Source organism: Corapipo altera, unplaced genomic scaffold, assembly GCF_003945725.1.
Source record: "Corapipo altera isolate COAL_440 unplaced genomic scaffold, ASM394572v1 23b, whole genome shotgun sequence".
NCBI lineage: Eukaryota > Metazoa > Chordata > Aves > Passeriformes > Pipridae > Corapipo > Corapipo altera.
In genome coordinates this window covers 11,634,003-11,658,461 of record NW_020884885.1, presented here as the reverse complement: position 1 = coordinate 11,658,461, position 24,459 = coordinate 11,634,003, and the positions used below count along the sequence as shown (strand labels likewise).

General features: G+C 38.2%; 1 long non-coding RNA gene across 2 annotated transcripts in view; it reads left to right on the top strand.

The window, feature by feature from the left end:
- LOC113946694 overlaps window positions 1–24,459 on the top strand; it is a 76,046-nt gene that overhangs the window by 19,232 nt on the left and 32,355 nt on the right. The gene's annotated exons all lie outside the window — the stretch shown is intronic.

Genomic DNA, 24,459 nt, shown 5'->3' with positions numbered 1-24,459 from the left:
GTAAAACCACAAAAATATCTTTCTTCAGAAAGCTGGCATTACGGGCAGATGTCTTCAGAAGTCAGGGGCTCTGCTACCACCTGACTTAGGTTAAACACTTCATTAGGACCCATAAAGCTTAGCAGTGCTTTACTGGTATCAGCTCATTTACCACCAAAGTAGACAAACTTTGCTTATTTACAGGTATTGAAGAAAAGCAGATTCTTATAGCTAAAGGTGGGTAAGGCCTGCTAGAGCCTTGAATACATGCACCTCCTAGACCAGCATTTAATCTCCCCCAAAAGTGAATGTATCAAACACTAAACTAGTTCTACTCTTGAGGTTTCTTAAAAGGTCAAGGCATACATTGATAGGAGCAGGAGGTGAGCGCATGTTAATTTACGTCTGTTACTGTACTTGATACAATTATATAAAGGCTAAGAGCCTATGAATAGAATTGCTACTTAAGGCCTCTGAGGCTCCTGTATTCCTGTCAGTTAAAGGCTGAGAAATACCTCCAACCATCTGTAAAAAATTGCTTTGTGAATATGGGCCTCATGAAATAGTGATTAACACTGGTACCCTCCCCTCCTTCTACCCTCCCTCTCCCCCAATTTTTAGTAGTATTTGAATCTTTTGCAGAGTATCTGCACATCAGTTTTCATTCTTTCTCTTTTAGATGTGTTACCACAAATATATTTGGCTATAATATCTGCATTAGCTGTAGTATACTGCCATCTCATTTCTGGCTATAGAGATCACTCTTATAAAGGACTCATGTGAATGACTTTTATTTTTGTTGTTATATTTTCAGACAAGTTTTGTAGTGGTTATTTTTTGTGTAAGTTTCAATAACTATCAACTCTTGTTGAAATGCTAGATATTTTTAAATATACTTCTAAAAAAGCTTTTTCTAAAAATTAAAATAAATACCTTTTGGCTTTCATATGATTAGGTATACCCCAGGTTCAGCAGGGGCAGGTTAATTTGATTGGCATCATGTTGTGCCCCCCCCCCCCCAAAAAAAAACCCAAAACACAGAAAGTTATTATTTCTCTTTCTTTTTCTAAATATTTTATGGGCAGTACTTAGGGAGCACTAAATAGGTTTTGTTGACTCTCTGGCAGTGTCCACACAAGTCTGTTTTATTATCACTGGTTTAGCATGACCACCGAAACTGCCTCAATAACCAGTAATGCAGTTAGCAGTGCTTACAGACACCGCATTTATCTAATGTGAGAGTGTGAGAGTGAAAACCCCAACGAAGCCTAATTAGCAGTAGACATGACAGGAAAAGTTGGCAGATTTATGGTACTGCAGATGTGATAAGTAGTCTGGGGGAAAATATAGGGTGTAGACTCACCAAACTTCAGAGAGGAGCATTACAACAGCCAAACTTAGTCTGAAATGACGCTATGCTGTTTAACTTTATTTCTGTTTGTAAATATAATCCATTTCCTTACATAAATATAACCAGGAAAGAGCATCATTGTCCATGGACCTTCTTTGGAGCAGGGAGAAGTTGTTGCACCTTATTTAAATACATTCAATTTTCTGTGTGACCTAGTGCTGTTCAGAACAGTACACAGAGGCACAGGGTTGGCTGCATGCATGCACACGTAATACGTATGTATGTCAATACAAAATGGAATTTTTTCTAGAATTTTGTTTTAATTCTGGATATTCAAGCTTCCTAATTTGTAGAAGAGAGTTATGGAGCTTGTCCCTGTGAAACTCAAAGTTTCCACTTAAAAAGAAGAAGTGACACCTGTGTTTTATAACATATTTGATGCTGTTGTCCAGATGAGTTTGGAAGGATGATAGAAGATGCTTTATTAATTTTTCTATTTGCACATGGAGAAATGCATAGAAATAGTAGCAGCATGACATAAGTCTCATTTCTAATACAGCTTTAGTCTCTGTAGAACCTCTGTGGGGATGGTAGACACCATCCACTCCCCATGGCCACAGTATGGCCTCCAGCACCACTCAGGTGCTTCCTGTGACATGCACTCCTGTCTATATACGGGTAGTCTCAGGCTGAGCTACAAGCGTAGTGACAAGGACTGGCATTCCAGTACTGATGGTACCTGTGCTCATCACCAGGATGCAGCATTAGCCTTCTCAGGAGGAAAGAGAGGATTCCCTTGAGTCCAGCTGGAGGTGAAATGTGACCCCTGTGTTTGTATAACGTCAATGAGTTGTGCCGATAGTGCTAATGTCTAGGCACCACGTTGTTCTCTCCCAGGCAGGCGTAGATGGGAGACGTGAGAGAAAAAGGGAGGCGAATTTAATTTGCTGTTTATTTTATTAGAGGATTCCCTCATCCCCAAAGCTCATTCTCTGAATTTGACGAATTCATGCTCTACCATTGCAGCTCTGTCTCCCAGGTGGTGGTTAGACTGTCTTCTGAAGTTGCCCCCTTTGCTTGTCAATGGAGGTACTGAAGGGGTTATTGTCACCTTCTCCCCACAGCTGAAAATGAGCAGGTATTATTTTAAAAAGTGCTCAAAGAATTGTGATTTTCTAGGCCAAGAATAGAATTTACTAAGAATAAAGTCAGGGTGTGCCCTGGAAAACGTGTTCCATCGTCCCTCATTTTCAGCAAGCTGTAAGTAAACAGCATGGGATAATGCCATGCTGAATAGCATAAGCTATCATGGGCTTCTGCCCGGACAAGGTTCATCTGCCTGGGAAACCTGAAAATTCTCAGTTTGCGTGCAAACATCTCTGAAAAGGGGCATTGGAAAATAAATTTCTTCTGAGAATTTGATTGTTTTAAATGATGCATTCTCAAAATGCCTGGTTGAAGGAAAAAAATGAAAAGCAGTAGAAAACTGCCATGGAGAAATTACATTCTTTTTAAAGGTGTGATTCTTCCTTTTTTTTTCTCTTTGAATTATCTGGCCTCACGTGAACATTTCTACCAGAGAGGTGTGGGAGGCAGAAAGCATTGCCAAATCAAGGCCCACCCCACCCTTGAGTTTATAGCTTTACTGAAACAAATAAGATTTGTTTCCAACAGAGGAACTGGGACAAGCACTGGGAAAACGTGCTGTTGTTCAGCTTGTTGCATCACAGTCCCAGTTGTACAGATGTAAAGTCAGTGCCCATGTTGGTGTTCACCCTCACCCTCAAGCAGAAGGAGGGAAAGGAGAAAGTGGCCTAGAAGAGAGGGTGTTTAATCTTGAGCTGAGTGAATGGCACATAGTGTCCACTCTGGAAAAATGTCAGCACATTTCCTGGGAGAGAAGTAAGGACAAAAAAGATCAGCTAACTAGGAGAGGGGCTGGGGAGAAGTGGCCAGCAGCCATGACATTATCAGTTATTTAACCTCAATGTATAGAATATGTAGTCTGCAGTATTAATTTAATGTAAATACCGTGAGCTGCAAACACCCAAAGAAAGACACAAAAACCAACACAGAAACATCTCAAGTCCCTTGCTACTTTTTTTGTCTGGAAAGACTGGCTGAGTGATTTGCTAAAATTCTGCATATCTGATGTAGCTGCCCTTGTCCTTAGTGGCAAGCTCATGCCAGATCTCTGTCACTTTCTGGTTCCCTTTCTAAATATCCTTAACAATGTTGTTATATTTTAGTTATTGTTTATTTATTTATTATATTTAGTTATTTTCAGCATGTGTTCCTATGGTCTATTTTGTTGCATTAGAAATGGCCAGTGATTTAAGAGAAGAGCTATTTGTCTGTCAAGAGAATATGAAAAATCCTGACATACCTGTTCCTGGCATATCAGAAGTTCCTGGCTCTGACAATATGTTTGCCAGTTTTGATGCAAATGTATACTGATTGCTAATTTGCTCTTTATTGGTCCATCTCCAGGGCAGGGATGGTGCAGTGAAGTGTTCCCTGCCTTGGCACAGTTCTCAGCCTTTGCCATAGATCTGCTCCTGTGGCGTCTTGCTCCTCAGAGAATCTCCAGCCCATGTGTCCCAATCCTGAGACCAGGCACAATTCCTAGCTGGAAAAGAAAATGGATTTCTTCTCAAGGAGGTAGAAAGAGAGGGACATCCTAAAGTATGGGGAAAGATGATATGGCTTTGTGGGGTGTCATTTTTTAGCAATATATTTGGTAACTCTCTTTTCCTTCCAAATCAGGATTTAAGAAGCCAAAAAAAGAGAAAAAAATTAGCAGAGTGAGATGTAGACTTTTAAAAAAATTCAGTCCACTGCTGGTTCCCAGACTTGCCCTCATCAAAGCAATGCTTCTCAGTCATTCTCCTTACCCTCATGGGAGTGTCTGCTGGGGAAGTATGATATGGCACAGGTAGAGAAATGACTAAATGCTACGAATGGTGAGAATGTGGCAAGACAGTTCCTATTTCTCCTCTTTAAATCCCTCCTCCCTCTTTTTTATTTTTTTTTTAAATTTTCCTGTTTCCCTGTATTTCTATTTCATTGCTCCTGCTTCTCCTTTGTCCTGACTCAGGCACATGCACACTGTCTCTCTTTTTTCCTTCATTCTGTTTCCCAGATTTTCACCCACCTCCATGGGCACCTGTCCCTGGAAAGGGCCCTCAGCTGATTCTTCTACTACACTGCTCCTCCCACCTTGTTTCCTACAATGCACGGAAGATGAATGCTCCTGATGAACACAGGAGGTGAAAACTAGGAGGCAGGGCAGAAGGCAGAGGGTGAGCCTGGGTCTGAGCAGTTAGCTCAGCAGACACGATCACTAGTTGGGTTGGCCACTGCCTTTTGGCACTTGGATGATCACAAAGTTCATCATAGAGCAGAATGAGCAGATATCAGGGCCTGTCAATGTAAACGAGAGAAGTCTTCCCCTCAGCTGTTGAGTTTCGTGTTAGGATTCTTCTCCTTAATTGCTTCTTAGGTAAATTAGCATGCTGTGTGCTGCTGTGCCTGTTGCACAGGGCTGACGAGGACTTTGCAGGCAATGTGGCTACATTATAAACTGATTAACCATCTTCAATAAGTTGTAAATGATGATGGAAGTTACCTGGCATAGAGGGGAGCATGTGCTCCCTGCTTTCTGACAGGTTGAGGTAAGCAAGGGTGGGAAGGATGAATCTACTACACAAAAATAGGATTTATTGACATGCATTACAGAATTTTATAGAGAGTTTTGTAAGTAGTTGTATGTTTGTGTATGTTCACATGCATGCATTTTTGTCACGCAGTTGTAGCAGAAGGCCAACCTAACTGAACCAAATGAAGGAAAACAGGACCAAGAAAAAAACCCCAATATTACAATACTGATGTGTACACTGAACTGCTCAAGTCCATACGCTGGCAGGCCACCCATACCTTCATCTTGAGGCTTTATTAAGAGTTTGAAGTACTTGTGTGTAGTGTGACATAAAAGAACAGGGTGCCAAGTCACTAAGCTGAAACCTTTGGGAGCTCTGCTCATCAGGCTTGCAGTATAAGGGACATTATGTTGAAGTGTGATGCTCAAAATCATCTTGAAGGACCTATGACAATGACTTCTCAAAGTCCTACATTTTTCTTTAAAAAAAAAAATTCAAAAGTATGTTGTTGAAAGGAACAGGGAAAAAACCCCACAGCTATCTTTTGTTTTTAAATTAAATTAAAACACTTTATAGTTAATGTCAAAAAAACCAAATGAACTGATTTGTTTTAGCATACAACAGCAAGGAGGTAATATGGCCAGGACAGGGAGATAAACAATTGATATTTTAGGCTGGTTTGTTTTTTTTTTTTTACTGGCCAAACTGAATTAAATGCAACAATAAAGAGCCTATAAAAAGGGAAATCAGGATTGACCCTTGTTTGGTTTTTTTATAGTTTTTCCAAATGCTTTCTGGTTTTACTCTTTAAAATAAAATTAGTATCAGAAAGCGTGACATTTTTTACATAAAAATTTTAAATTTACACAATAGGTTTAACTTGTTATAACAATTATACAAGGTGAATTTTTTACTTCTTCTTTAATTTTTCTTACCCAGTATTTGTGAATATGCAAGTCTTTGTATGTGCATGCACATAGATTATTTTATTGTGCAAGGACAGATGTATATGTGCACATGTAGACATATCCACAAATATGTGCATGCAAATCCATAGTAGAAATAATAAAGATAAAATGTGATTATTTTCTTGCTATGCATAAATTTTGCAAAAAATTAAAAATTGTTTACTGATTCACAGGTTTTAATGTACACTAAGAAAATTATAGTTCATTTCATAAATATTTACTAACTTTTTAAAAGACCTATTCAGTATTAATTAAGCTGAAGTACAGGGCAGACTTTTTTATTATATCACAGTTTACGGAGTTGAGGACTATTTAAAAAATAATGTTTACTGACCAGTGATTGCCTGCATTTCTGCAACTTCCTCAGGGTTTTTTTAACCCCAATTTTAACTATTTGGTCAAGCAAATATTTTATGGCTCTTTGTATTTACCAGCAGTCTGTTGCAATACAAAGCTTTGTATGTTGCTTGCAAACTCAGCAGCTATTTCCTGAGAAAAGTAACTACATCTGGATCCAGCCAGGGCTTTCCACTTCCAAGCAGTCTTCTAACAGGACTTAGCCTAACCACAATAGGGCTCCTCACAGCAGTAAATGCTGCAAAGAGACACAGATGCTTGCAGGGAAAGGCCTTTTGTCTTGCACTACTGCATCTTATATTTTTTCCCTTCCTTTTCACAGTGGGTAAAGATATCTTGTTTGTGTTAAGAATCAAGCTCTTCCTGAATTTTGCTTTACTTCTGATTGTCCAGTCACAGAAGTGGGATCAAGATCCTACATCCCTTCCTGAAAGATCCTGGTTTCTGTAAATTTCTATTTTTTTGTTAGTTTGAAGAGTTTCTGTGGGATGTAGTTTTGGCACTGTGTGACTGGTTATCTGTTCACATGCTTAGTAAACCTATTAGCAATAGATATTCTGGCTTTATTAATTCACTGCCCCATCCCACGTTTACTCCAGTGCAGAGGGACTATCCAAAGCCTGAGAGGAATATTTGGTTTTCTGAGTCCTTTCTGCTCAGGTTGACATAATATGAGAGGAGGGGTATTTTGTTGTTGGGGGTTTTTTTTAATTTTTTTTTTTTTAACACTTAACAATTATTGCTTGGCAACTGAACAAAGACCTTCCAAACTTATATCACACTAACCATTACTACCCTGTTTGTTAGCCTGCTTGCTTGATTCCTTTTCTGATTATTCATAGTCAAACCAGGCCTTTCTCAATGTAATGGGTTTTAAAAATATATGTATAATGCAGCTGCCAAACTGAGAATGGAGATCCTGCAGTTTAGCACTCAGTAAACAAAATATGACCAAGTACTGTCATGCCAATAGTACAAAGATTCCCAAATTAACATGAGTGCTGAAACCCTTGTAACCAGCTATACTCTATCTTTTTGCATAAGACCTTCATTTGCTTTCCCATATGGTTCATGAGATTATGGAGTTAGTTCTGCTCCCACAGCGAAGCCATTAGTAAAACTCCTTTAGACTTGTATACAAAAAGTACTGGTTCAAAAGTGATAATTTCTTATTGTGTAGCTATTTGACCTCTTCTTTTGAGACACATTCATCTCCTTGTTTTGTTCAGTTGATACATATTTATATACAGTAGAAACTCACAATTTAGGTATTTTACTTGCTGCCCAACTTTAAGCAGGTATTACACACAAGAAAAGCAATCTTAGAAAAAAAAATCAGAAAAACCTGATGAAGTTGAAATGGCAGAAAATGTTCTGCATAAAGTAACATTGCATTTCATCATTATTTTTTATTTTTGGATTAATTTGGGTGTGCTGATGTATAAAAGACCACAATCTGTCTGCTCCCCCCCCATCGTCTAACACTCATGTAACTGCAGAGCTCGCTTAAGCACATCACCCTTTACTTACCCTGCTCCAGATGTGAAATTTTAGCTAACACTGTCCCAGTTAAATAATGGTCATTGCTTTTCACTCCTATTAAACTAAATCAGTCTCTTGATTCATTCCTGTTAAAGGAATTTCTTGTATAAATTTGAACTAGTATAGTAGAACTCTGTATGTGGGGACTGGATATACATGCATATATGTAGGCATATGCGCATTAAAAATACAGAAAAAATATAGTAACTGAAAATAATAAATAGAATCAAATTAATCCATCCTCAGTTCATTTGCTTTTAATGTATTTGGCTAGAATCATAGAATTTTAAGGTGTTCATGAAACTGCAGTATAGTTCTATATAGTGAAACAGTTATGCTGGGGATTTCACAATTAGTTGCTTTGAAAATGTGTTTGAACATTCCTGTCTGTAAGGTACATACCTAGTCCTTACATAGTTTAACCAAATCTGACCCAAATCCAATCCAAATCCCACTGAAATTAAGGGCTATTTTTTCATTGAATAGAAATTGTATCGGTCCATCCAGTATCCTTGTTTATTTGAGGGTAACAACTGTCATGACTTCTGTGTGTGTGTGTGTGTGTGGCACGTGTACCCATGTAAATTTTATTCATCTATCTGTCCATAAAAAGCCATACATGTTGTGTAGTTTTACTGTGGCTTTGTGCATGCTTTAGGTAGACACATATCCATGAGGTAGTACATGAGAAGAGTTGTGTAACAGTGGTCTCCTCTTTACGCACAAGTATTTATTTTTTTTTTATATCTAAGAGAATAGCCATCATCTAGCTTTCAATGGAAAAACCAGCAGAGTAATTTTTGCTGGTTTTTTTTCCATTTTAATTTGTCCTTGACGGTCAAAACTATTTTGTTGATCACTTCATGTCACTATTTTTATTTGGAGACATCTCTAGCACAAGGACTGAGAAGTTATGAACATGTATCTGAAGTGTCTAACACACCAGAAGAGATTTTTTTTTTCCCACTCAATAGTGGTAAAGCAAATATAGGCCAATACCTGCTTACTTTATTATCCAAATTTTCCTAACAAAGTCCACTTGATTAATTACAGAACTAAAAATAGTGGTTGCTTTCATAGGTTGGCTTTAGTATCTGTACGCATCATAGACATTGCAATAAAAAGTTGTTCCTTGATTTAAAATGTTTTTATTTTTTGGCTTGCCTTTCCTGCTGCCTAGTTTAGGAGGCTAACCTCGGACAAGCAAGTCTGAAATTTTAGGCCATTGTTTTTTAACCTTATGGACGGTCCCCAAACTGTACAGCATTTATTTCTGTATCAGCTTTAAGAATAAATGAGACACTGCTTTCAGGTATCTGAAAGGTAACCACAGTTAGATATAATCGAATTCCTGGAAAAGGTGTCAAGAAGGAAACAAGTCAACTTGCTCTCTGTCATTTCTAGCAGCCTGGAACAGTACAGAATTTGAATAACAGAAATTCAGTGGAGTGAGTAGAAGATCTTGGATCTAAGGGTGGATCTGAAAGGTGCAAACTGTGCTAATAGAGCACAATGAAATGTGACCGTTTTGTATCTAGGCATCTGTGCAGTCAAGTCCCCCATTCCCTTAGTCCAGCAGGCACATAAGGCTGTGGGAGGGTGTCAGGCAGGGTGAGTGGGCATGAGAGGGGACACACACCATCCTGCTGAGGCCACCTGTGGCCATGGCACCAGATCGTGCTCCGCTGGTCTACCCACTGCCCTGCTGCAACACTAGTTCAGACTGTTAGAAAATCTGGGACAAAATAAAAATGACAAAATAAAATATTTGGGCCTGGTCTTTTGTCCCAAATAGTTTCTAACTTGGGTGGATTTTAGTTTTGTAAAGAGGCAGGTGTGTAACATGTGTGAAGTCCCTTGGAGATGTGGTGGCTGATAATGGTCAGCTGAGCCATCAGCCTGCCTCAATGCCTACTGTGTCAAGGATGGAGCTAATCTGTCTAGTGAGGAGGAGCAAAAAGGAAGCAGACTGACCGTAAAAAAGAAAAACATCAAAAAGATACCAAAAGTACTTGGGGGGTCTTTTTGAAATTAGAAGTTCTGAATGCACGACGAACGCAGGCTTGACTTCTTATTTGAAGGAATATTTGTAATAGCTTTGTTTTATTTATTATAAAGTTAGGTAGTGATGTAATGGAGACCTAGAAGACATTCTTGAGTATAAAGAAGCACATTTCCCTAGTAGAAGTAAGACCTACCAGAAGTTTTACTTTGTCTATGCTTATTCATGGGTCTAGCACGGAACTAAGAGAATGCTTTGAGAGTGGAGGGGGGTGGGAAAGATTAGTGTGTCTGTTAGACATGATACAGTATCCAAGCTCATGTGTGTCAAGGCCAAATGTAACTCACTTTCTGTACATTATTTACCAGAGTCTTGTTTCCAGTAAATGGAAGTATTTATCTGAGTGGTCAGAGCAGAAACTTGCATTAAAAATTAGCCATGAATATGATTCTCTTGCATCCATGAGTATTATTCTTTTGCATCCTTTGGAAAAAAAAAAATCCAAATTTATAATGAAGCTGAGAACAAATGAAAAAATAAACCTTTACTCTGTCATTCTTGCTACAGCTAGTCAGGGGGTTATTGATATGTAAAGTGCATAATGAGTGCTATAACTAATAAAATAAAAATTATTTGCATGGTTAGATAATAGCCAAATCCATATTGCTCTGTCCCATGAATCTAGTCCTATTATATGTAAGCAGGACCTAGCCCATTATATGACCTTATATGGACAAATCAGACACATAAAGAAAGCATGTTTTGGCTCAGTCATATGCAAACAAAAGTCTTCTGCACATTTACAACTAACAAAGGAGGTTTAGGATGACTTTTTTTATATGAATGTAACCCAAAATAGGAAGAAAAAATAATTCCATTGAGGTAATAGTGGAAGTTAAATGTTAAACATGCTTGGATCATAAAAAAAATTGTCAGAGCAGCATGCTGCCATTTTATCACTGTATCATCTGTTATAGATATTATTAAGTAAATATTAATATAAAAAATAAATGTTAATCCTCTTTTTGTATTTACTCCACAGTAACAGTCATATTTTTCTTGTAATTTTGGAATTAAAAATATAAAAACAGCTGTTTAGAACAAAGCCTGGATTTTTTTTCCCCCTCCATTTAAACTACTGATTAACAATTTATTTACTTGTAAATTATGATTGACCATCCCAGCCATTGCTTTTTATTTGATATTTTACTTGCTGTTTCTTTCTGGACAGTGTATAAAGAAGGTTTTCATTTCTGTATGATTCTAATCCTCTTCTTCTACATATATTACTAATATTTTCCTTAGAAAAATCTTATCTTTCAAGTGAGAGTCTCCCCTCTGTAACTTTACATTTATTTTTTCAAAGAACTAAATACTCTGTACTGAAGTTTTCCTGTTTTGAGCAGTCACTATTTAGGTTAGTCTCTTTTGCAAGCTTGAGGGTTCGGGTCTGAGACTATAAACACTTCTGTACGTATGAGTAAGTCTAATTTTGTGAGTAGTCTAAGCCAGCAGGGCTCCTCAAACAAGTACGTGTTTGCAGGCTTGGGACCTGCAGATATTTGGATGGAGGAGACAACAGGGAAGGGCTACAGATACTAAGTTTTGGGTTTAATTACACATGGCTGCCAGGATCATCAAGAAATATGACAGTATTATTTCATGAAACGGATTGTTTGGGACACATAACCTATAATGAAACTGTTTGCCTAATTTGGTACCATAAGATAAAGTTAACCTAAATACCTGATACCCTAATCAAATCTAATCATTGTGATTGTTGAAACTTTTGGTTCTGATTTAGTTGAATTTATAGGTAACATTCAAACATCTAAAAATCTTCCCATCTGATGATATCTGGTTGAAAAATTTGGAAAAACAGGAATCAGTTTCTAAAATTTGCAGAGGATCAAAAGGCTTTTCAAAGATGCTATTAGATTAACAGCTTTTGGGTTTTTTTTTATATATAAGTTGTTACTATGTTTTTTCACTGAGAATTTTGTTTTGGTTGGTTAGGATTTTTTCCTCTTCACCACACCACTTTCAAGCTGCAGCCACAAATTAAAAGCCATTTAGGAAAAGGCTACTTGCCTGGCTCATGATACTGCTCCTACTTCATTTAATGGGATCAGTATCAGTTTTAGAGGTGAGGGGTATGGTGTAAAAGCAGAAGGACAGAGGTGCATAAAAAGTATTTCACAACTCAGAGAATATTTATAATGTAGTCAGAAGCTTGTGCAATGAGAGAAAAGTGATCTGAGGACATAGTCTGTGGTAAATAAGGAGGCCAGAAAAATCAATGTTTTAGAAGCCATGTTTGCAGATGTGACAAATATATCTACCTGGGAAATGGCAAAGAAATTTTTAAGCAATATTGTTTTTACAATAATGAAATTAAGGAAAACTATGGAAGTCAAATTCTGCCCTTAGATATACTCATATATTGCCTGATGGCATGAAGAGTGAAGATTTTAACGTTTCACATCTGACTTGGAAACAAATCAAAAAGTCTATTTTCAGATTACTCTGGAGTTACTTCCAGACCGGAGGATCCCAAATTGATCTGCCAATGTATAGAGAAATGATTTCATCAGGCATAGAGAGCAGTCTCTTTGGAGTCAAACATGATAGCGATTGAACTGTACATAGCAATGACAAATGGCAATTTTGACTTTTACGGGAAAGAGGGAATTTACTCATATGTAGAACTTCATACTCCAGATGACTATCTGTTAAAGTGAGTGACAGAAATACAGGCCATCGTTCCCTCTTCAGACTACTTCGTAATAGCTTTGCTTCTCTGTCCTGTAAGTATGACTGGCCCAAATTAATAGCTAGGTTCTGTGATTCAAATAGAGCATTAATAAGCAGGACTTCAGGTCCTCCTCCGGTCTCCACCAGCTTTTCAGTATAACCCTGGATAGACAGCTGTTTTTCAAATGGTATGTAGTATTTACATGAAACATAGTTCAGCAAAATGGAGGCTTCAACAAGCAGATACAGTTTCAGATAGACTGTTCTTAGGCAGCTAGTTGCTGGTCTGTGGAGACTGGCATACACACATTTATCCTACTTTGTTCACTTCTATTACAAGTATAGTTTGGTGATCCCATCTGAGTATCCTGGTTTCTGATAGTTTCTGAAGGTTTCTGTCTGGAATAGTCACTTACTCTCTCTCTGTTGTTAAATATTTCTGAGAGGAAGAAAGCAAGCAGCCTGCTGTGTCAGAAGGCTATGTACAAGGAAAAGTGGAAAGGTCTTGGTGGGTCTTCCCAAACCACACTGACCAGAAATTACCTGTCCTTTATCTGGCAGACACTCAACAATGTCAATGACTGTCAACATTTATTTTTTTCTCAGCTGTCTTTAGAGGACTCAGCTAAGCTGACTATGATGTTTCTTGGCCTTTTCTTGAAGAAGGTAGTCATCAAATCTTTGATTCTCATTTGTCTTTCAAGATACCTTTATGTGGATACTGACATACTAGAATTGAAAGTTCTTGTCTTCCTGTTAGTCAGGATCAGCTTCCTGAAGACCAGCAATGAAGGCGTCCCTGTTAACTTTCACCAGGAAAAACAGGAAAAGGAACATCACCTGAATGTCTTACACAGAGTAGTACCAGACCTGAAAAAGCTGATTTCCTAGGGTTGTTTCATGCCTTGCTGTAAATTTTGATGGATGCTTCCCCTTCACTTGGGCCACTTATAACTATCCTCTCCTGTGTGGATTCTCAGGTGCCTAATAACGCATGTGCTCACAGTGCAGCCTTTTCCTCCAACCTGGAACACTCACAGGTCTCTGTAGTCTTGGTGGCCACCTACTTTCACAAAACTTGCAGAAACTTAATTATCATTGAGACCTGTGTTTAAGTGCCAGGTCTGACTGCAAACTAGCAGTGCCTTCAACAGTTACTGAACACCCTGATGGTCACTTTCTGTCTGACTTTTATGCGCACAAGTTCATACACATGCACACACACAGCATGATCACAAGCCTCGTTGCCATAGGAAACCAGGCTAAAAACAAGCAAGGTCAGAAGGCATGAGCTCATTGTTTTTCCTTTCCTGTTCCTTCTTAGAAACTCCTAGCACAGCTTTTGTTATTTATTAGATTAGATGTGGTTTTGGATGCTAGGTAATGGAAGTCATACTTACTGCATGCTAGGTTCTATATTGCATGACACAATGATGTCCATCATGGATTTTGTCCAGTTGCCATCTTTGTCAGGCCTTACCTCATTCTATAGACAGTCTTTACTTGATTCAGTAGCCCTACTTGCTGCTTTTGCTTGCAGTTTTCTTCATGGTCCCCTAGTTGTTCTTGAGAGTTTCTTCCATGATCACTTTGATCTCACTACAGAGTCTTGCCCACCTTGAAAATAGTAGCAGCATCACAGGAACAAAAGATATTCCAAAACAGATTTCAGTGGGCTGTACTGTTTGCATAAAAACCCGGGTGGGGTCATCAGTGGTTAAACATTACAGAAATCTCTAATCTAGTTAGAACTAGCTCAACCACTGTCATCTTTGCTTTAGAATAAATACCATATAGTGTGCTATAGCTAAACCTTTATAATACAGAGATGCTTCCCTGGGTAGGAGATCAGTTGGGTACCAGAGGCCCCTTATCTGGAGACACTGGTTACCTTTCTTGTCTTTCATATACAGAAGGGTAGTTTTAACCTCTCGTAAGGGTGGGATCACTGTGACCAGAGGACTGTGAGGTTCGTGAAAACAGAGCCACAGAGCTGCAAAAATTGAAGAACTTCTCTGCATAGGGGACATGAAAGCCATACTTTTGGTAACTGTTCATGTATGCTCTTCTTTCTTTGTCCCCCAGTAGTACAGCAGCAAAATGTTGCTCTTTTGATGAACATGGTTACTTGCCGAGACTTATTTGCCTTTTCAACATGAATTTTTGCATTCTCTTGCATCTTCTTCTATCAAATACAATTGCAAAGTACAGACGATAAGGAACAGGAATCCACCTGGGTATGAATGTGTAAAACAGCTTAATTAGTGATAAAACATAGTACATATTTCTTTGTCTCATGTAAATATTAAGTTAAGGTGCCTACAAGTGGGCACAATTATGTAGACATATGTTTATCATGTAAGAATAAATCAAACTTCTTGTTTTCCATATATTGTTTTAGAAATTCAGAAACTGTAGACCTACTTGATTATAGCTGTCTGTCCTCATTGCCAGGGTACCTTGCTTGTGAGTTTCTGTGCTTTTACCTGTACTTGCTCGTATGGAGGTTCTGTTCTTGGGTAAAATTGGAGAATTTCAACCCTGGAAAATATTTCCTCTTGTCCTATCTGGATGCTCTTTCTCTTCAGTGGATGCAAATTATATCTTAAACGTATACATTGTTTATTAGTGACTCCTTTGCAGTGATGGTTAGTAAATCCCAGTGGTACATAGTTAATCCAGATCCTCTCTGCATTTCTACATCTTCTTTCCCTGGGTTTGTCAGTACTGCAGAGACAGACCACCCAAAGTCAGTGGCCTCTAGCCACCTCGGTTTTGTCAGGCCTTCTAGGGACAAAAGCTTTTCTCAGCATCAAGAGCTTACTGGGGAGGCAAAAGCCTGCTAGAGTAATGGAGGGAAATTGTAAAACTTGGAGTACTTCTGGCTACTACCAAAAGCACAGAAAACCTCTTTTCTGAAACTCTTTCACCACCACATCCCCAGCTTCCCTAGAACCGTATCACTGCCTTTACTGATTGCATTCATATGGTTTGGGCTGTTCCTAGTGCCAAGCCATGAAACATTTGTAGTCTGGGAGCTGTGCTGGTGTTATCAGATCGGCAAAGAAAGGAACTAGCAGAATATAGTTATTTTCAAAAGCCATCTAGGAGATTAAAGTCGCCACAGAGTGTGCACCTGCCTCCCTGCCTGTCTCTCAAATCCTGGGCATGTAGCTTTAAAATCCTTAAAGAAAAGGAAACTGGTAGCTCACTGCCAGATACCTCAGAGCCGGTGCCATGTATCTTGAAGGCTCACATCCCTGGCTGTGTCCATGCTAGTAAATTATATGCATCTTGGACCATTCTCTGGCACTGAGGTCAACTGGCACAAAACATCCAGCATCCATACAATTAAGCTGTCTTGATCTCCCAAGACAAGATGGCCATATGCAAAATATTTCTTGGGAACAGTTGCTGGCTTGAGGTAGCTTCCAGCCCACACCCAGGAGCAGTTTGGGAGAGTACTGTTTGGCCCTGCCTCAGCCATGCCAGGGGTCTTCTAGAAACTGGAGAAGAGGTGCCAATGGTAGTGTCCCTGGGACCTTTTAATGTTTCAGAGGAGGTGTAGTCTTGCATGTGACTTGTAGATGCCTTTGCCACAGCAATAAGATGGAAGGATTGATCTCTTTTACAAGGGTTACAATTCCCTCTCGTTGTCAGTCCCTTTGTCTCCTCTCTCAAATCTGAGATTTTATTCTGATGAATGTTGGAATGGATTACTATTTTCATCTGTTTAATAGTTTTCTGTTGTGATTGTATTTGACTATATTTGAATTTGTATTTCCCCAAGGATAGTGAAAGGGATTCTATAAATATTATTTAATTTAATTAGTAAATATCAGCTTATTTTGTAATGTAGTAGGGAAGTGAGGATGTGCACAGGGAGAGTGACCAGTAAGGACAGAAGGACACTGGTGTTTTTATTTCTATGCCACAGTCACCATAGTCCCTGTGCCACTGTTGCTGGAAACTCTAATGTCGCCACAAAGGACATTATCTATTGTAAACCCCAAGGTATTTTTTTATAACTCATAGTTTGCTGCCATAATCCAGGGAATCCCTGTAATTCAGACCCTACCAAAAGGATGCACTTGGTCAACAAGTTTTTCTTGAACTGAGCATTCAGATTATTCAGATTATTATTATTATTCAGATTATTTTGATCCCTTGTAGGCTCTTCAGCAGAAAATCACCACATGTAAGTATAACCTTTCAAGGCACATCTTCATTCTGAAATATCCTCTGTAGCCTGATGTAAGCCCTGGTTGAATTTGGCCAGGCACGTTAACCAGGTTTCTGCTGAGTCAGACCATTTGTTGGCAGGGTCTAGGAGCCGTACTGTCAGCCAGGGAGCAGAGGTTTCCTTCAGATGATTATTTTGTTAACAGAGAAGACTTTAAATTTCTTGTTAACAATATTTTACAAATCTACAGGTAAAAATATGAATTTAAAGGAAAGATTTTAATCAGATGCTGATGTGTCTTGGGGCAAATCAGTGATGATAGGGTGCCATGTAGATTTGTGGGAGTCTATTAAGGTTGTTTCCACATTCTCAAATGGGTGTATCTATTCCTAGAGTTATCTTGTATAAGTAAATAAAATGTCCTAGGTATTTTTGCTATTCTGGGGCTTTCTGTTAGTCTGATTGCTGAGTGAAACATTCGGTGGGCCAAATGCTATTTGCTTAACTCATGGGAGCTAGTCTGTTTATTTCAATGAGTTAGAAAAGCAAACTGGATTTTTTTTTTTAGAAACTATTCAGAAAGCTGTGCTATATTTTTACCAAGGATTGTCCAGTAATGTGGATGTCACTATATGCTATAATCAATGGGAAACTTGTAGGAAAGTCAGAAGGTATGGCACTGAGTTTGCACTGGTTTAGGATTTACAAACAAATCCTTGAAGGGGGGCATACAAGGGGCAGATGGAACAAAATTCCAATACACTTCAAATGGTATTAACTAATATTCATGGTTACTTCTTATGCTTGTTGTATGTATGGGGCTTCTGTGGATAGAAGGAGTCATGCATATACAGTGCTGGAATTATTATGTTCTAAACTAAGAATTTTAGAGTAGTTTTAATAATATTCTATTCATCTGTAAAATCTGGAAGTGTATTCTGTCAATAGAGGTTAGTACATAAAGACTGATGACTGTTAAAAAAAATGTGAACTTTTATTTGAGTATAACTATTTGTTTTGATGGTAATTGAGGCAGTTCCTTCACTTTCCACAAACATTGATTAGAGTGATATTCTGTAGAAAAACTGTCACATGCAGTGATGCATTTCTGTATCCATATGAATGCCTGAAATGGTAGTCTGCGTGCAGCTCTTAGGGAAGCCTTTGATGGGTTGCAAGTTTACCAACAGAGGTTAAAAAAAATGTCAGGTGATTTGTGTGACCAGCAGCCCCTTATAAATACTAATCTATGAGTGGTGAATTCCTAAAATACGTGAAGCAGTCATTTTAGTGAATAGCTTGTGAGCAATGTCATGGGCAGAAATCTGTTGGCAATTGCTTATTCAATAATTTGTGAAAAACATGTCTGCTCATTGACATTTTGAAAAAAAAGTTACATCTCATGAACGCACCGTGGGAAATATCTTGCCAGCTAACAATGTAAAATACATTACTCCACTTATAAATATTTAACCTTCTGGACTTCTGATATTTCTTATCAGAAGAGGTCTGTCTGGATGTACAGACCCCATCAGTTCCCCAAACAGCAGAAATGTAACCCCAGAATTGTGACACAATTTAAAAAACCCCAAACTTTTATGAATTGCTCAGTCCAAATGTGAGATTTGCAGCTGGATGGGTTTTTTTTAAACAAAATATCAATTTTTTGTACTTGGATATGTTAAAAAACCAGATTGCAATTCAAACTTTGAAACAAAATTCACTTCTGAAGGCTGTTATGCATGTGCATTGGGGATCCAAGTACACGTTTGAAAATGGAGTTGTTGGCAGTCATTAATTTAATTTCCTCTGCTGAACACAGGTAGATCTAGAACAGTTTAGAGCTCATGATCTATGATTTGCTGCAGCAGTAAGATTTACAAAAGCCCATTCCTGGATCATTCCTTTCTCATTGGCCATCAGAGTATCAGTTCTCCCATGCTGCTCCTCTGTGACCTGCTTTAGAGCTTAAAGAGGTTGATTTTCTGTGTCTCCTTCTTCCTTTTATGTCTTAGCTGAAGTTCCCAACCAGAGAGGTCATTTTTAAGGGTATATTTTTGTGATGTGGACATGGGACATGAATTGAGAGTGACAGATTCATTTCATGCAGGATGCACGAATAGTGCTCGCAACTTGTGGTCCATATGTGCATGCACTGATTTCAGATTGGTAGCTTAGCTGGCATAGCTACTCCCAATGTCTTACTTTCAAGGTTATTTGTACCATTTCTGCCTCATTTCAGTAGTGACTGGACAACAGATCCCATCATGTATAGGCACGTATCTCTTCATATATTTATTTTCTGATTTTTATTGTTTCTTGGGGTTTTTTATATGTAGTTTGCTGACACAATTGTGTGGTTTTTGACATTTTTCCTTGTTAAAATTATGTTCCTAATGCACTCTTATTACTAAAATTATTTCATACTTTACTAAAATTTCTTCTGGGCCTCAAGTATGCAATGATTACCCCAGCATAGTCAAACCAGCATCCTTACATTATAATTTGATGGTACATCAGCATTAAAATGACTTAGTGTTGTCTAGCCATCTGTCAAAGTATTCCAATATGTATAATTGTAATGCAATCAATTTTGGTCTTATATTTTATACACTTAAAAAGTATGAAGAACTTTGAAACCCTTCACATTTAAGACCAGTTAAATGGAAATATGGCAAAAAACACATTCTGCAATAGGTACCTCACAAATAATTTGTCTCAGTTGCCTCTGTCTTGCCATGGAAATAATAGTTAAAGGGGCAAATGAGTGAAATTGTTTCTAGTTTAAGATTTTGTTTAGAAATAAAACAACTGAAGATGAGTTGTCTCATTGAACTTTTTCCTGAAATATACAAGGTTTTGTTTGTATTTTTGGATTTCAGCTTTCCTCTGAATGATTTGCTATCCAAAACAAAATCAGGGCTTTTCTACGACACAGTAATTAAAAAATGAAAACTAACAAGTACTAGAAAATGAGTCTTGTTTGTTGTAAATTGGTGACCTGTACTGCAATGCAGAATGCAGATGATGACCCGAAAGTCAGAGAGACTTAAGTGTGGCATAACTTATTTCAAAATGATTACTGAAATTGTTAAGGAATCTGTGTTTTGAGGCAGTCATGTGTCTTTAAGCCTGTCACGATTCAATTCAACTTGGTTTTTTTGAGTGTTCAGTGATGAGAGACTGAATTAAACATTCCCAGCAACTCTGGTAACGTTTGTGCTGCTGGCCTGAAATACTCCACCTTTTGTCGTGGTCCTTCTCCCCACAGGGCAGTGCATTAGTACACCTTGCCCTGTTATCAAGTGTCCCTGTTGTTCTGGTCCTGGTCTCCTTTCAGTCAATGGGAATTACAGCATAGGTTTTGTAAGAATAGGGGCTGACCCCCTCTCTCAGGATTTCTTTTCTTAAGTAGCAATAACTTTGCACAGTGCCTGATTGGTTTGGGGGAGTTGTTTATGGTAACTACTTGAGTTCAACAGATTTTTTGTATTTTCTTTTACTGTTGCTAATTTGAATTTATTTTTAAAAGGGGAATTAAATTACCCAGACAGGAAGATATTGATGCAAATTTCCTAACTGCTAAGTTAACAGGATTGAAATTAGGAGTGTGTATGTATCTTCAAGAAGCATCAAAATCACATAACTACAATTTAGGGACCTTAGAAATATTTTGATTTTAACAGAAATGTGATTCCTTGACTTACTTAGCTCAGGCCTATTTTTTAAATGTTATGACTAAGACTCAAAACCTCTTTGCTTCTTCAGTGATTCTGCAGGACTGTGTTGAACCCTTCCTGAGAACAACATCCTGCACAGATGTCTCACCGTTTTCTCCAGATGATCTCAAAGACTTCCCAAACAAAGCACTCTGAGAATTACACTTTAGTCCATTCCACCATACGTCTTCTTTATAATTTTACCTGGAAATTTTGTGAGGGAGTTAAAACAGCAAAACTTATGCTATGGAAGAATTGTAACATGTGCTACCATACATAGGTGCATGTAATTATTTTACAGCTCAAGAAGCCTAAAGTCCATCTCCAAGACTAGCACTTCTTAGGCAATCACATGCTACAAAAATATAACACTTCTATTATTTATGTCTCCTTTTTTGTATAGATATCAGTGCATATTCAACTCAAAGGATCTCGCAGTGCTTTACAAATGACATATGTACAGGAATTCCTTCCACACTGAAATGCCCGGGCTTAGAGGGTGGGCTGCAGCCAAGAAAATAATCAGCTTATAGCACACTGCATAATGTGTGTGAACTGCACAATGTGTGTAAGGATAATTCTGGCCAAGGGCATATCAGACAGTGCATCGCACCAGTGCATCCTGCTGGAAAAGGCTAATATTTAAAAGATATATTAAAAATAAAAAAGCACCATCAATATTCTTCATGGACGGTCAGTATGGTCCATTAAGTTTTTCTTTATACATGTATGCATTTTGAATATACATACATAGAATTAAAATGTTGATTTGTCATTGGCATCCCTAAACATTGTCTGTTTTCACAAGTAATTTCCTTTAAGCACCAGGTTTTAATAACTGATAATAAAGGAAATTAGAAGAATCTTGACTTATACATCTGAGAGGACAATATACATCTATATTGCCTAATGATACTTACTTACAGCTCAGAGGACCAGCCCATACACAGATTTACTGGTATAAACTGTGAACTAGACTGTAGAATTTTTAAATACTACAGCACCTGCTGCCTAATTCTTGTTACTTATATAGTGTTGCCAGTTTGGAGTTCCCCTAACATCTCACCAGATTAATTGGGGAATAATCTCATTTAAATTTGGAAAAAAAAAAGCTCCAACAAAAACCTAGAACTTTTTTCCTCATTTGATAAATGACAAGCCATCAAACAGTTATATGACATGACTTTGCCAATAATGCATGGTCGGCCATGAGTTAATACTTACTGTCAAAACACGGTGCCATAACTACACCTGTCAAGCTCTTTGTCTGAATGAACCTTCAGTTTGCCTTTGGGGTAGAGGCAGCCAGTTGTTGTGTGACTGTACAGTCCTACCACAGTGAGAATAACTGTGGTTGTCCCATAGCATCCGTGACAGTTTCGGTGTTGGTTAGTAATTATAAGAAGGACAGGAATGTTCATAACCTGTCCAGTGGTGCCAGAGTCTCCTATTACAAAGTCTTTTCATAGGAGACCTTCAATAAATGCCTCAGTGTCTTGGGGAGAAAAATATGTTGACTACTGCCCTGACCTCTGTACTGGCATGAAGAGGGGGGCCATCATTAACCTCAATCTTCTCCATAATTCTTGCTTTCTAAAGAATTTAACTTAGCTCCTCCTAGGTGTTTCCCTTGCTTTCTCCTGTCCTTTTATTCTACTCATCTTTGCTCTGACTCCATAGGATGCCTCTATTCTCAAAATTATTACTCCAACTCTCAGTTAATGTTGCTGTTCAGGCACCATCTTTTTCTGCAGATTCCTCAGGACAGATTTCTTCTGCAAGTCCTTTCAGAGGAGACCTACTAGTGAAATGTCCATGATAACGGGTTGAAAAGGATGATAAAATAAAATGGCAAGGACTATGTGGAACCAAACAGCAACCACTGGCTGGCTTCTGCAGAAAACCCCTGCACTGCTCAAGAATCCCCACTCTATTTCTCCCTTTTCCTTATGCCCCTAAGGTATGTTTTGGATTAGTCTAATTTAGAATATCAGCAACTGGTTTGGTTTTTTTTTTGTTTTTATCTGTATTGAGATGTATGCATGTATGGCACTGTACCAGTAACAACAGGAAAGGCAGTGGCACAGTTCCTTTAGCTCGAATTTATGTGTACTAACGAAGGGATTCATTATTTTTGCTGATTTGGGCAGACAGACAGTAGTATGGGGATGTGAACATAGAATGCAAATGCCTACATACTGTGTATGCTATTTGAGTGAGTGTAACTGTGCATGTGTTCTCTCTGTGTGTGTCTGCACATGTGCCCTTAGCTTTTTTAATATTTGTATGTGTTTATTTTACATAGTCAATTAAGTATTTTGTATTTATTTTTCCGTGTGTCCGCCTGGACACTTTAGTTCTTCCAAGTCAGTATAAGGCATAAGTATACTCATTTAGCTGTGTCTGTCAATGCTGAATGAGAGGATGTTCATACTTGAGCTCATTCTACACATACTAGTCAGGACCTGTGCTTGTCCATGACATAGGTATGAATGCATTCATGAAGACTTGGTTAACATGTTTTGGCCTGGTCTGGAGAGTCAGAGTATCTCTGTGCAGAAGACGGTGTACAAGGGAAGTTTGCTTTTACTAGTTTGCAGACACTTACCATATTCTCAGTGTACTGAATGCTGACCACTGAGTGCTTATGACAACATAAGGGTCAGTAATGATGGCTAACATTAAAGATATTTTAATTTATCAAGTTAATAGTGTCCCTATTCTTGCACAAAATGGGAGAGCTGGCCTTTGTGTTTTAGAGGAATGTAGAATGTGGCCAAGAATAGTTTTGATAGGGTTTTTTTTTGATTTTGCCTCGTGCTTAGAAATACAAATCTTTAGATTTCTAACGCCAAGTTTGGAAATTACACCCCTAGTAAGTGTTTTATAGGCTTTTTGAGCTGTCTGGTGAGCCAAAACAAGAGACTATATCCATCAGTTTTTTCTGTCTACTTGATTTGTTAAGTGAAGTAATCTTCCTGAAGTGGGAGCATTTCATATAGTTTGCTAAACAACCAGGAATTTTGAAAACCCTGGATAAAAATAAAGACTTGATTGTTCATGGCTTCATTTAATAATTTAGGACTGTGCAAAGTGAGTGCTAAACAGGTATTGATGCTCTGTTTTGCACTTACTTTTCTTATCTGAGTCTTGAAACATGATTCCCTAATATGATATAGTGTACCATCTTGGTGAAACAGGTCCACTTTGCTTATACAGAGCTAAGTATACAAGGGGCAAGGCAGCAGAAAATTAGGGCATGGGGGCCTATCCCAATTCCCTTGAAGGAAATGGGAACTGAACTATGCCTAAATCTCTAATTACATGGGGGTAATAGTCTATCAGAACTCCCACTGAAGCAAAAGGGAGTTGGATCAAGCCCAAGAGTCTAATTGCATTTTTCCTTGCCATTTTTGTTCATATATTTTGTTTACTCTGGCTCATCATTACATTATTTTGTAATTATTTTGATAGGATTAGTGGCCATTAAATATCTTATTTCTGAATGGTATGACTTGTTCCTAGTCACTGATGTCACTGATGTGTGTCAGAAAGGTTTATATCTTCTGGTGGGTATAGCAAGAGATAGATAAATTTATCTAACTGATTGAAATGGATCAAGGCTTATACATTTCCTACCAGCACTTTGAAAAGCCATACTACTTTTCTGTGTGCAGAAAACAATACCCATCATTTTGGAGCACTCCAATACATTTGTTCAGTTTGTTCAATACCGGATTTCCTCCTGCTCTGCAGTGGTATCAACATGTCATCTACGGTATAGACTGTAGCTGGGAGTTTTTTCCTGTCTTTGAATCCCATCCTCAAACATCACAGCTCTAGTCTAAGAAGAGAGTTACAACACATCCCAGGCAATGAGAAGTGTGCTCACACTTCCAGTGGCACGCTGACTGCGCCGTACCGACAGTATTAAAACTAAAGGAC